The sequence below is a fragment of the Kogia breviceps genome, chromosome 20, assembly GCF_026419965.1.
Source record: "Kogia breviceps isolate mKogBre1 chromosome 20, mKogBre1 haplotype 1, whole genome shotgun sequence".
Taxonomy (NCBI): Eukaryota; Metazoa; Chordata; class Mammalia; order Artiodactyla; family Physeteridae; genus Kogia; species Kogia breviceps.
Window position 1 is genome coordinate 6,051,696 of NC_081329.1, and position 12,193 is coordinate 6,063,888.

General features: G+C 48.4%; 1 long non-coding RNA gene across 1 annotated transcript; it reads right to left on the minus strand.

The window, feature by feature from the left end:
• Positions 1-444: 444 nt before the first annotated feature.
• On the minus strand, positions 445-6,300 carry LOC136793313 (uncharacterized). The gene is made up of 4 exons (XR_010838447.1): positions 2,727-6,300; positions 1,966-2,195; positions 1,723-1,864; positions 445-1,540 (listed from the first exon to the last, which is right to left on the minus strand). It is a non-coding gene; the product is annotated as an uncharacterized lncRNA (long non-coding RNA).
• Positions 6,301-12,193: the final 5,893 nt, after the last annotated feature.

Below are 12,193 nucleotides of genomic sequence, written 5' to 3' on the forward strand. Positions count from 1 at the left end.
AGCTCTGGCGTTCCTTGGCTTGTGGGCGCCAGTCTCCAACCCTCCGGCTTCACGCGGAGGACTGTGTGTGTCTCCTGTGTGTCTTCACTCCGTCCTCCTGCTGCACGTGCGTTTATCATTACGTACGTGAAATACAATTAGGACTTACATATTTTTCATATATAACATGCATCTAATGTTTCAGAGACTTTTCTGGAAGTCTCCAGGAAACAGACTTACTCCTCCTGAACCCATACGGACCATGTTGCCTGGTGCTGACCTGTCTTGCTGCATCAATGACTATATGCCTTTGACATCTAGTTACGAACGTTCTACACGCTTTTGCTCTTACGGTTTCCACAACCCTCTTAACCTGATCCTCACCAGCACGTCAACCCTCCCCCTCCCACATACTCATGTTCAACTAATATCGATGCATCGAGCATTGTATAACAAAATGCCACTTTCCTCGGCTTTCCTCTGTTAGATAGTTTAATCACCTCCTTTACCGACGAATACACAGGAGGTGAAAAAGAAAAACTTCTCAAGATCATACAGTTTGTAAGTAACCGTTAGGATTTAAGACTGGATTCGCTGGGTCCAGCCCTCTTTCAACGAGCGGCCGGTGCGAAGGCCATTCCTGTTCATACCCGGGGCAGCAGCCCCCGTAGAAGGAACGTTAAGGGCGCTTCCCAACTTGAGGCTGCGGCTTGGGGAAAACTCTCGTTATGTCAGGTGGACTTCCGTGTTCGCAACGGGGTAAGTGCCTTCTTGCGGTCGGACTCCAGGGAAATGAACTAGGAAATGTTTCTGTCCGTTGCGAGGTGCAAAGGATTCCATGACCGTGATCTCTCCCATTAAATGCAGCTTTTCCATGCGGAAAGAAAGCCGTCACCTCATCACAGGCCTCAAACTGGTCAGTGGCCAGTGGGAACTGTCCTCACAGCACCGCAGATGGAAAATGGGCCTGCGTCACTTTGTCCAGTCCCGGGAAGGGCATTCTCGAATGATTCCATGAGCTGAGGCAATGGAGCAATGGCTTCGCCCAGGCCCCCAGGGAGGCCTTGAAATTTAATGGCTCCCGCAGTTGTAAATTTCCTTCAGTTCATGGGCTCATTTAAGTTTGGGGAGAGGTTTATTTTATTTTATTTTTTTTCATGAAAAACCAAACCAAAAAAGAAAAATAACACAGTTCTTTTTTTTAGCCTAAAGATGATGATAGCTTCCCAATCACGGAGAAACACACCAGCTTAAAATTTACATTGATTTCCACGAACTTCTCTGAATGTTATACTGTCTTCAGGTCATAATTGCAAACATTTATCAAGCACTTATATGCCAGCCCTGATGCACCGTTTCATCTGATTCTCCCAACAATCCAACGGGGAAGGATCTGTTACCTTCTGCAGTTGCAAATGAGGAAACCAGGCCTCAGAGAGACTCTTCCCCAGAGCCACTCAGTAAGGGCAGGGGGCCCAGGCTTCTATGACCACCGGACACCAGACATGGGAGCAAAAGCCCGCACTCCATGACCCTCCTGTCTATGCCAGCTTCGTTCAGTCTGGAAAGGAACGAACGCATTTCAATAGTAACCCCAAGAATTAGGATCTGTTGCAGATTAGACATGGGGCCCTAAGCATTTTAATAACATTCCACAATGCATTTCTTCCCAAGACCTTCTTCAGACCTTGCCGTGTGCATTTAGGGGCACGATTTTCCAATAGGCTGTGGAAGGGGAATTACCGAGGGGTGTTTCCTCTGTGTCTCCTGGCCTCTGAAATCCCGGAGCACCGCAGGCCTCTGAGGCCAGGCTCTCTGTGATTCTCCTCTCTGCAGCTCTTGGAAGCTGTCCCCTTGCTCTATGCTTGCAGTGAATATCTTTCCTCTGGTGTCCAAAGACAAAGAAGACATCTCTACACATAGGTGTTCTGCACCGAGGGAAAACCAGTCTCCCCAGCACGTGTTAGCTGGGCCCCCACCACTTACCAGCAACAGCAGGTCTCCTCCTGGGAGAAGGAAGCCCAGCCACCCAAAGGCGGGGTTGAATCGTAACCGAAGAGCGGGCCCCGCGTTACTGGCGTGCGAGATTGTGAAGGTGGGAGGTTCCGGCCCAAGGTTTGAGGTCCACAGGACACAAGGGACCCTGTGTCCTCGGCGTGTATCATATGAGCCATTTCCCCACCTCCACGGGCCGCATGCCTACATCCGAAGGCCACCTGTGTCAGAATCGCCCGACAGGTGGTGAACAGAGTGAATTTCTGGGCTCCTCCCAGACCTGCTGAGCCCGTCTCTGGGGGATGCGCCCGGGAGCTTAAGGACCAGACCTCCCGGGACCCACCCCATCTCTCCCCACACTGCGAGGCAGGGGTGACTGCTAAGGGCTGTCCTGCCAGAAGGTCAGCTCTGTCCTCCCAGCAGCTGGGAGGCAGGACCGAGTCACCTCCGCCCCGAGGGCCCGAACAGTCGTCTCTCCGCTCGCCACCAGATGGCGCCCCCCCCCCCCGCCCGCCGGGAGCTGCGGGCCGGCGCGCACCCCGGCCCGGGAGGCAGGTGAGAGGAGAGGAACGGGCCGGGGAGTCGAATGCAGGAGAGAATTTCGAACGCATCCAGGAAGAAAAGAGCCCGAGGCAAATGTGCTGCATCCGGAAGCGCGGCTGGGAAAGAGCCAGAATAATTCCTGGGTCGCAGAGGCCGGCGTGCTCTCCGTGGGAAGCACCGTCTCAGGCCCCCAAAGGTGAAACTCTTACATGAAACGGGGCCCCCACCGCCCGAAGCCGCGGGGCCGCCCTGGCTCCGTCTCCTCCGCAGCGGGGTTCTCCCGGGCCCGCTCGGAAGCGGGCGGTTGGTTTTGTTTTCCCATCAGCCTGGAGCTTCCGGTCGCTCCATCCCCGCAGGAAACCCGAGCTGCCTCGGCGACCAGAGGACGGGCTCCGGCCTCCTGTGTCCACCAGGCCGGTTGCGGATCCCTGGGCACCTCGGGCAGGCGCATCCCCCGATGAGCAGAAAGCCGCCCCCTTGGTGGCCCGTCCTGTGGACACTGCCTCTGCGAGCCGTGACCTGGGTAGGGCCGCAGGGGAACTGGCTCCGGCAGCCGCGGCCCCTGCACCCGGCGCCGCCAGCGCCCGCACGATGCTGCCCACCCCCCCTCCAGGAGAAGCGGGAAGGCCCGGCAGAGGTCTGAAGAAGCCACTTTCCCAGCTTCCCTGAACTTCACCGCCATCACCTTCGAGAGTGGTCTTCTTATCGCGGAGGGGATAGAGGCTTTTCCTCGCCTCCTAAAACATCACCAGTTTGTTTGCTTCTGCCTCTGAAGCAAAATAAACAGAAACAATGAGGCCCTACGTTTAGATAACATCACCTCCTCGGTTGCTGCAGGCTCGCGGGCGGGATCCCCGGTCCTGGCGACTCGTTCATTCACTTCGTGTTCATGGAAATCCATCCAAGGCCTGTGCCCCATGCAGAGAGGAAAACTGCTACCCCCAGGGGTCCCCACGGACCACCTCGGTCAGCCTGGGCTGCTCTAACAACGTGCAGACTTGGGGGGGCCTAGACAACGCACGTTGGTTTCTCCCGGTTCTGGAGGACGGAAGTCTGAGATCGGGTGTCTGGTGAGGGCCTGCTTCCTGGCTCACAGACGGCCGCCTTCTCGCTGGACCCTCACACGGTAGAGAGCGCGCCTGCTCCGGTCTCTTCCTTTAAAGGCACTGATTCCATTTTGAAAGCCCACCCTCTTGACCGCATCTAACCTAATTACCTCCCAAAGGCCCCACCTCCAAATACCATCACATTTCGGGGGGTAGGGGTTTAACATATGAATTTGGGGGGGACACAAACATTCAGTCCAGAGCGACCTGGTCATCAGGTTTAACAAGGAGGGATAGTTTTAAGAAGGGACTAGTCAGCTCAACTTGGGGGAGACAAACCCCTGAGTTGGGTTTTGAGAGATGTGTAGGAGTTTGCCAAGGACATTACAGACCAGGGGACAGGGGATCCCATCCAAGGGTGTAAGTAGTATCGATCTCTGTCAGTTGTTCAGAGAGTGAAACAATGAACAAATCCATCCAATAAATCACTCCCCCCAAAAGCATTTGCCTCAGCTCCTATGGGTGTCCCTCAGAGACCAGCACAGAAGTCAGTCCTTGGAGAATCTCCAGAGTGACTGTTCCCCTATAATGGACCTTAAGAGATCTCAAGACTGAGAGTTGTTGAGTTGCTTTTAGAATGTCAAGTTTAATAAGAAGTTTATAGATCTCAGCAATTTTAGGATGGAAGGGAGACGGAAAAGCCTCAAGGGCATCTCAGTTCACTTCTGTCTAGACAGTTTCTGTTATTCTTGACCCACCTGAGAGAGTATTCCGGCCCCAGCAGCAGTGGAGCTGGGAGGGGAGCAGCAGAGGGGAGCCCGTTGCATTTCTGATGGACCAGGTGTTTCTTAGGTGTCAGTGTCTTCCGCTGGACAGGGAGTCTCCGAGCCCAGCGATGATGTCTTGTTGATCTCTGTGTTCGTTTGCTCAGCTGCCATAACAAAGTACCACAGTCTGGATGACTTAAACAACAGAAATGTACTTCCTCACAGCTCCGGAGGCTGCACGTCCAAGATCAAGGTGTTGGCAGGGATGGTTTCTCCCGAGTCCTTGGCTTACAGACGGCTGTCTCCTTGCTGTGTCCTCACCTGGCCTCTTCTCTGTGCACACGCATCCCTCTCCTTGTAAGAGCGCCAGCACTCTGGGATTAGGGCTCCACCCTAATGACCTCACTCTACCGTAATCACCGCTTTTAAGACCTTATCTCCAGCTACGGTCACATTCTGAGGTCCTGGGGGGACACAGTTCAGCCCATAACAATCTCCATGATTCCACAGTCAAGCACAGACGCATGGACAGCTGGCATATCTGTGATGGGGGAGGGGACGGACACAGATTCGCTCACTCACCCTGCAGGTCGCTTTGCTTCCACTGGACGCCAATAGGCCCCAGAAAAGAGGGCTGACAGGTCAACAGTGGATTTGCACAGACTAGACGCCCCAGGCGTTTGGAGAGCTGGGCTGGGCTGGGAATTTGGGCAGAGTCGAGCTCACGGGAGGGGAGAGGCAGGAGTGCCTCTGGGCCTCTGCAGACGCTCCTTCTTGGGGAGATGCCTACCTGGTGTCCAAAGAGCTGCTCCTCCCCAGGTTTTACCTCGAGCATCCGCACGGAATGGTACCACCCGGCAGACAGGGGCGCAGCGGGAGTGCGTGTGGATCTACTCACCCCACCCCAAGGCGACTCTTCGGCCCTGGTGTCACCTCATTGTCCTCACTTGCTTTCCTCTCTGCACGTGCAAACCTCCCCCCGCCCTGCCCCCCAACACACACCCTACGCGCAGCAGGAGCTTGTCCGAAGAAAGCAAACCAAAGCACAGAGAAGCTGAGAAAGGCTGAAGGAGAGTGCACGTCACAGCCTGTCCTCTCTGGGTTTCTGATTGAGTTGGTACAATGAGGTCATGGTAGTCGAAGCCACAGCTCCCCCGAAGGGAGACACTTTGTAAACGGGAAAGACAATAAGAGGTGTTTTGTCAGCTGGCCTTGTCTCTGCAGACCTGTTTCATCCTCTATGGACATAAGAGCAAATGTCAGGCATCTCTTAGGACCCAGCTCTGCTTTTGGAGGAGATTTTCCAAAGGTAATAAATATTCATTCTTATGACTAGGACATTTTAGGGACCCCTATCTACTTCCCAAGGTTACTGTGAGAACTTAAGTAGAATGTATGAAAAGCCCTTATTAGCACGTTGTCTATCAGATAGTAAATAGTCAATAACGGAGCTATTCTAAATTTTATGAATGGAACTTTTATTTGAATATGGGTATGGCTGATAATTTCAGAATTTTGTCAGCTGTGAAACCCTTTATCGAGTAAACATTTTTGCCCTAGTTTAGCGAAGACAGATGCACATGGCATGACTATATATATAAATGTAGTATGTTTTAGTAAAGAAAGATTTCTACGAGGTAAGAGAGACAGTAACAGGGCCTGGATGGATATTAGAGAACACGAGGACAGGTCATGTATCAAAGTCAGCCCTCTCTGGGACAAAGTGAGAGAGTGGCGTGGACATACATACGCTACCAAATGGAAAACAGATAGCTAGTGGGAAGCAGCCGCGGAGCACAGGGAGATCAGCTCAGTGCTTCGTGACCACCTAGAGGGGTGGGATACAGAGGTGGGAGGGAGACGCAAGAGGGAGGGGATATGGGGATGTATGTATACGTACGTATAGCTGATTCACTGTGTTGTACAGCAGAAACGAACACACCACTGTAAAGCAATTATACTCCAATAAAGATGTTAAAAAAAAAAAAACCAAAGTCCGCCGTCTCCAAATTAACTAGGAGGCTTCAGGGCAGAGGTTGGTTAAAGAGTTTATTATGCCATTGAATAGGAGGTCACCAGCTCAAAAAGTATGAAAGGACTCTTCAGAGAAGGTCCCCAAGATTCTGGATTCAACATTAAAGATGTGAAGAGAGGTAATTCAGCATTGCCTGAGAATCCTGATCAATTGTAAATCCTATTTTTTTATACATGTGCACGTATATACACATATACATCTCGTTAATAGGAACTCAGGTTTCTACATCCTATATATCCTTTTTTTTTTTTTTTTTTGCGGTACGCGGGCCTCTCACTGCTGTGGCCTCTCCCGTTGCGGAGCACAGGCTCCGGACGCGCAGGCGCAGCGGCCACGGCTCACGGGCCCAGCCGCTCAGCGGCACGTGGGATCCTCCCGGACCGGGGCGCGAACCCGCGTCCCCTGCATCGGCAGGCGGACTCTCAACCACTGCGCCACCAGGGAAGCCCCTATACATCCTTTAGAACATATTAGACTCCTAATAAAGTCCCCCCAGCATGGATGATCACAGTTCGGACTGGCTCTGGTAGCACTGCCACTTGCCTCTCTGCCTGTGAGATCTGAATCCAGTCCCCACGCTTCCCCGGTGTCACAGTCATTTCTGTAAAGCGAGCCAGAGTGCTTGACTCTCTCCTTGGTTTTTCCGACTCAAGCCTCCCTATTGTATCACTGCCTTGAGCTATTTAGAAACTGATCTTATACTGTAACTACTAGTCTTAACCTACAGTGGGACATTATTCACGAGATTACAAGATTGTTCTTCTAACAACTCAGGAGGAATTATCTTGTTTCCTATACACTTCTGGAAATTAATTGCAACCTTCTTAAAAAGTCTCATTCTTTTGCTGTCAGCATTTTGAATCTGTCTTCTGAGGCCATTATAAACACACTGCCTTCCAACACAATTCATCCCAAGTAATTCCCTCTGGGAAGAATGAAAGGAGCAGACAGAAGTGACGAGATTTTAGCTCTTCATTAGAAGCCGATGCAACAGCACACACCTATTTCCAATAATTATTTGCAAACACTGTACCACATACATTAACTGATTACATTCATTTAGATACACCAGATAGAGGATTTTTCAATTACTGCAGATTTTAAGACTTTACTGATTAGTAATGATGAAAAAGTGTTGACATTTAACTAGTCATCATGATACCATATGGAATCATATTCAGATATTGCTAAACAAAATTACCTATGTGCCTAGTACTGATAAAATTTAACATTTTTTAATTTGGAAAAACTTAAAGATAAAAAAGAAAATCTCCCTCTCCCCGCACAGAAATTGGTCTGCTGTAGCGTCCACTCTAAGCCCATTCCAGAATGAACACATTTCAATATTGTGCTATTTGCCTCAGATTGTTCCTTGGTTGTGCTCTACTGTCTTGAACATCAATTCCTGGATGATCCATAGTAACTTCCCTATCACTTATTGAATGTTGCTTATACCATTTACTTTTTAAAGAATTTATTGACTTCAGACTATAAAATTAAGACACAATTGCTTTAAAAAACCTTCAGTTGATATTCAATCTGATGTCACGATGATTAACCGTAAACTGTCGAGCCTCGGATGTGTACCTATTGAGTGAGTTCAGCAAACCTTGCTGGGTACCTAACGTGCTGGGAACTGGGGTGGGGTCTCAGGACCCACAAGCGCCAGGCTCTGTCATCCTGTAGACCAGTCTGTCCAATAGAAACCAACGCCAGACACATACGCACGTTAGAGTGAGGCCGGCAGTCAGTAATAAAATATATCTGGAAAAAAAAGTGCCACAATTGATAAAGTTAGAGGACCAGCAGGTAACCAGAGTGAGTACAGGAAGAAGAGCATGTCAAAGACAACCTCAGAGGCAGGAGGTACCCAAGAAAAGGACACATGGAGGGAGGCTCTCTATTGGATTTATTTGTGATCTAACATCCTTTATTTATCTCAACTTCTAGAAAGAGAATGGGGAAGGAATACAGAGACCAAAAAAAAAAAAAAAAAAAGACATTAGTGCACAAGAAGAAAGGGATACATTTTTGGGTTGACCTTTTCAGTATCCTTTATTTCATTTCACAATGTGAAGTTGGTGTCTGTCACATGCCAGATTAGACCAGCATACCGAAAACCTGAAACAAGAATGCTATTAGTTCTAGAATAAGGCAGAGCCAGTGATGGACATATGTGTGGACAAAGTACTCGAGGTAGTTTGCAATACAAGGCACAGGTACACAGGTAGTTTAGCTACCAATTTAATACTGGGATTCCTGGGCAGAAGAGTGGCTGCCATCCTCGTGGCTCTGAATCTTCAGAACACTAGTAGTAACAACAGCTAACATCCAGCGCTTGGAACATGACAGGCGTACTTTATCCCCCAGGAACTCCCTTAATCATTAATTATTCATGAATCCTCACAACCACCCTATGAGGCAGGGACCATTCTCATCATTGCCATTTTGTAAGTAAGGAAATGGAGGCACAGAGACTAGGAAGGGGACCAAGGTCACCCAGCTGGTGAGGAGCAGGATTCAAACCCCAGTGGCCTGGCTCCGGAATCCACGCTCCTACGCCCGCCTCTCCACCCACTGCCCCCCTCCCCCCGCACTCCTCCCCAAATCTCCCCGAACAAAAAGCATTAAAAGACAGAATGGACGCTAAAGAGCCACACAGAGCCGCTCTCTGCAGAGACACGAAGTGTGTAACCGACAGTGTTGGGTGCCGTCCCCGCCCCCCCCCCCACCCCCCCCGGCGAGGTGCCAGCATCCTCAAGGTCCCCGAGGTCAGAGCAGCAACTGCTTTTACTCTTCCTGGTTCCAGGTGAGTTGCCTCTCGGAAGAACATGCCAGCAATGGATGGCGTCACCAGCAGCTGTCATCCACGTAGGTCCTCGGAGCACCACCGTGCTCTGCGAAAACCTGAACGAGGGACGGGGCAGGGGGGCCGTGTCCAGTATCCCCTGCTTCCTAAGATGTCTTTGGCTTTGCTGGATTCTTCACCGTCTCTCCGTGCACCCTAAGTAGGCTCCTTTGGAAATAGCCGCGTCAGCTCAGCCCTCGCAGGTGCTCCGCGATAGATGGTGAGGTGAATTGTGCAATGCTGGCTGCAGCTGTAGAAAATCTGGGGAACCACAATCACAGCCCCGAAGTCTTTAAGTGGCGGTAACTGTGCTGCTAGCTCCTGAGATCGCCTTTCAGCTAGAAGGTCAAAGTGTAAGCGCCACCACCGCGAATAAAATCCAATCAGCCGCAGCAGGCACAGGACAAAGCCCCATCGATAGTTTTCAGACACCTTCCAGGGTTCCAGAATGTTCTCCGCCAGCTTCTCACACCCCATACACAGCAGCTCGACAGGGAAATGCTCCTTTACTTCTAGTTCTCTTCAGCGGGTCCTCAATTTGAAACTGCTCTTCCTTCTAAGTTGGGTTCTTTCTTTCTTCATCCTGGTTTCCGTTATACAGCAAGAAATGATCTCCAAATGCACTTACTGCTACTTCCCATTCTGAGCTGTGATAAGACACTGGGATGGGGTGGGGGGTGGGGGGTGGGAAGAACAAAACTTTCTCTGCCTCCTTCCCTGAAACGAACTTCCGAAGACCTCGTAAAAGATGGGCGCAAGAGAGAGAAAAGAATGAAGACAGTCGTCAACAAATGAAAACTGGCTAATTGTCCTGTGATGCAGATGGAAAGTAACTCCAGGATGCATGGACAGAACGCAACATAAATAGGATCCTGAATGACTCCAAAATGTTTAATGATAAATATTCCTATGTGCATCAGAAAATAATTATTTATTCACACATTATCCAGTAAGTAAAGCTGAAATAATTTAGGAAGAATTATAATAATCTCTCACTCATGAACTTAATGTAAGAATGTATTTTTTTTTTTTTTTTTTGGCTGCGTTGTGCAGCATGTGGGATCTTAGTTCCCTGACCAGGGATTGAACCTGGGCCCCCTGTAGTGGAAGCACAGAGTCTTAACCACTGAACCGCCAGGGAAGTCCCTGTAAGAATGCATTTTTACAACTACCATCTCATTTGACTCTTACTAAACTCTGTGAGGTAAGTAAGTATTCTCTTCATTTTATAAAGGAAGGCTCGAACAGGGAAGGTAATTTTTCTAAGATGATAAACATGTAGTGATAAAGCACAGAGTATGGTACAGTTTGTGATTTCCCTTAGTAAGGGGCCTTAGGTGGGATAATTTCAAACATTACGCTCCTCTCTGCCACTGTAAGGAAAGCCCTCTGAACCTGCTGTTACACCTCACCTTTACCAACGCGGGAAGGATGCTGTGCTACGAACCTGAAGGACAGGCGCCTCCTTGGCTCTCAGGACCAACGTGGAGTCAGTTTGGAGAGACCATGAGACTTTCCTATGAAAATATGGAGAATCTTTCCTTTTGTGATCTCTGGATTATCTGATCTAGATTGAAAACAAAACCTGTAATCTTTAAATAACTACGATCATATAACGTGATAATATGTGATCATATTGTCCACCTTTAAAGGCACTTAGGTAGCTTGAAATACTGTTACATCTTCATTAAGCAGAAAAGAATGGGAGTACTTTTTTCTGCCCAAACTATTAGTTATGTGACTTTGTATTATTTTATTCAAACTCTGCGCCTCAGTTTCCTCATCTGTAAAACTGGGGGCAGGAAGAGGCTTTCCAAGAACAAGCCTTGTTTAGCACCTGCTACATTCCATGCACTACATATCGTGCTTCAGATGTACTGACTTACTGAGTCCTCAGAAACTCGTGGAGGTAAACACGATTAGTATCGCTGTTTTACAGATGAAAAAATTGGGTCACAGAAACTTTAAACTTTAACTTGCCCAAGGTCAGATATCAGGTGGTAAAACCAGGACCCCAAACCTGGCAGTCCCCCTACAGACTTGTTACTCTCAAAGGCCAACAGAGCCCCAACTGCACGGGATCTATTACGAGGATTAGAGGAGATCATGCCTGTGGGTAAGCCAAGTGCCCAACACACAGTAAGCACTCAACAAGTCTTGGCAAGTATAAAAGCAAAATGAGCTTTTAAAACAATATATAATATGCTATCGCTACAGCTGTCAATAAAACATACCTACAGATCACATATATATGAAGTAACTGTAACCAAATATATCCTTTACCATCCCATGTATCACTGAGTAACTTTTGAGATTTATATTTTCCTTTTTGTTGAAATAAGGAAACACCAATAAGCCCAAGAATATAAATCAGAACTTATTCTGAACATACCATAAGCAGACAAGACTGTTCGTAAAGATCCTCTCCTGCTGGACACATGGAGAACATCAGTGGCATCTTCTTCCATTTTTTTTTCAGATGTAAAGATTTATAAAAATAAAATTGTAGAACGTGTCTTTCTTACATATTCACATATAAGATCATGAATTGTCACTAATTTGGATGAATGACTGACCTGTCTCGTCCCCAATAGTAAACATTTATTGGGAGTTTGCCGCCCACGTCAGATTTTCTCCCACACAGTAGAAGGTACTGAGTTTTCTATTCAGAGTGGCCTTCTGAAAAACAGCTTTTTTTTTTTTTTTTTTTTCTTTCTGCTCAGGATAAAAACCAGGAATCTGTCTCTTTGACCTCAGGCCTGAATGAAGTCAAAAGTGACCCCCCAGTTGGTAGAAGTAATGGATTTACTTTATCATCCATACATTGGAAAAGGTGTCAATGAAATCTTAGGGATAATGTCAACTCGTAACTACTCTAAACTGACATAAGTTAGTGACTGCGAACATGGCACTCCAAAATATCCGAATGAAAAGTTTTAGATTCCGTCAATGCAGATTTTACCCATATAACGTCAAATAT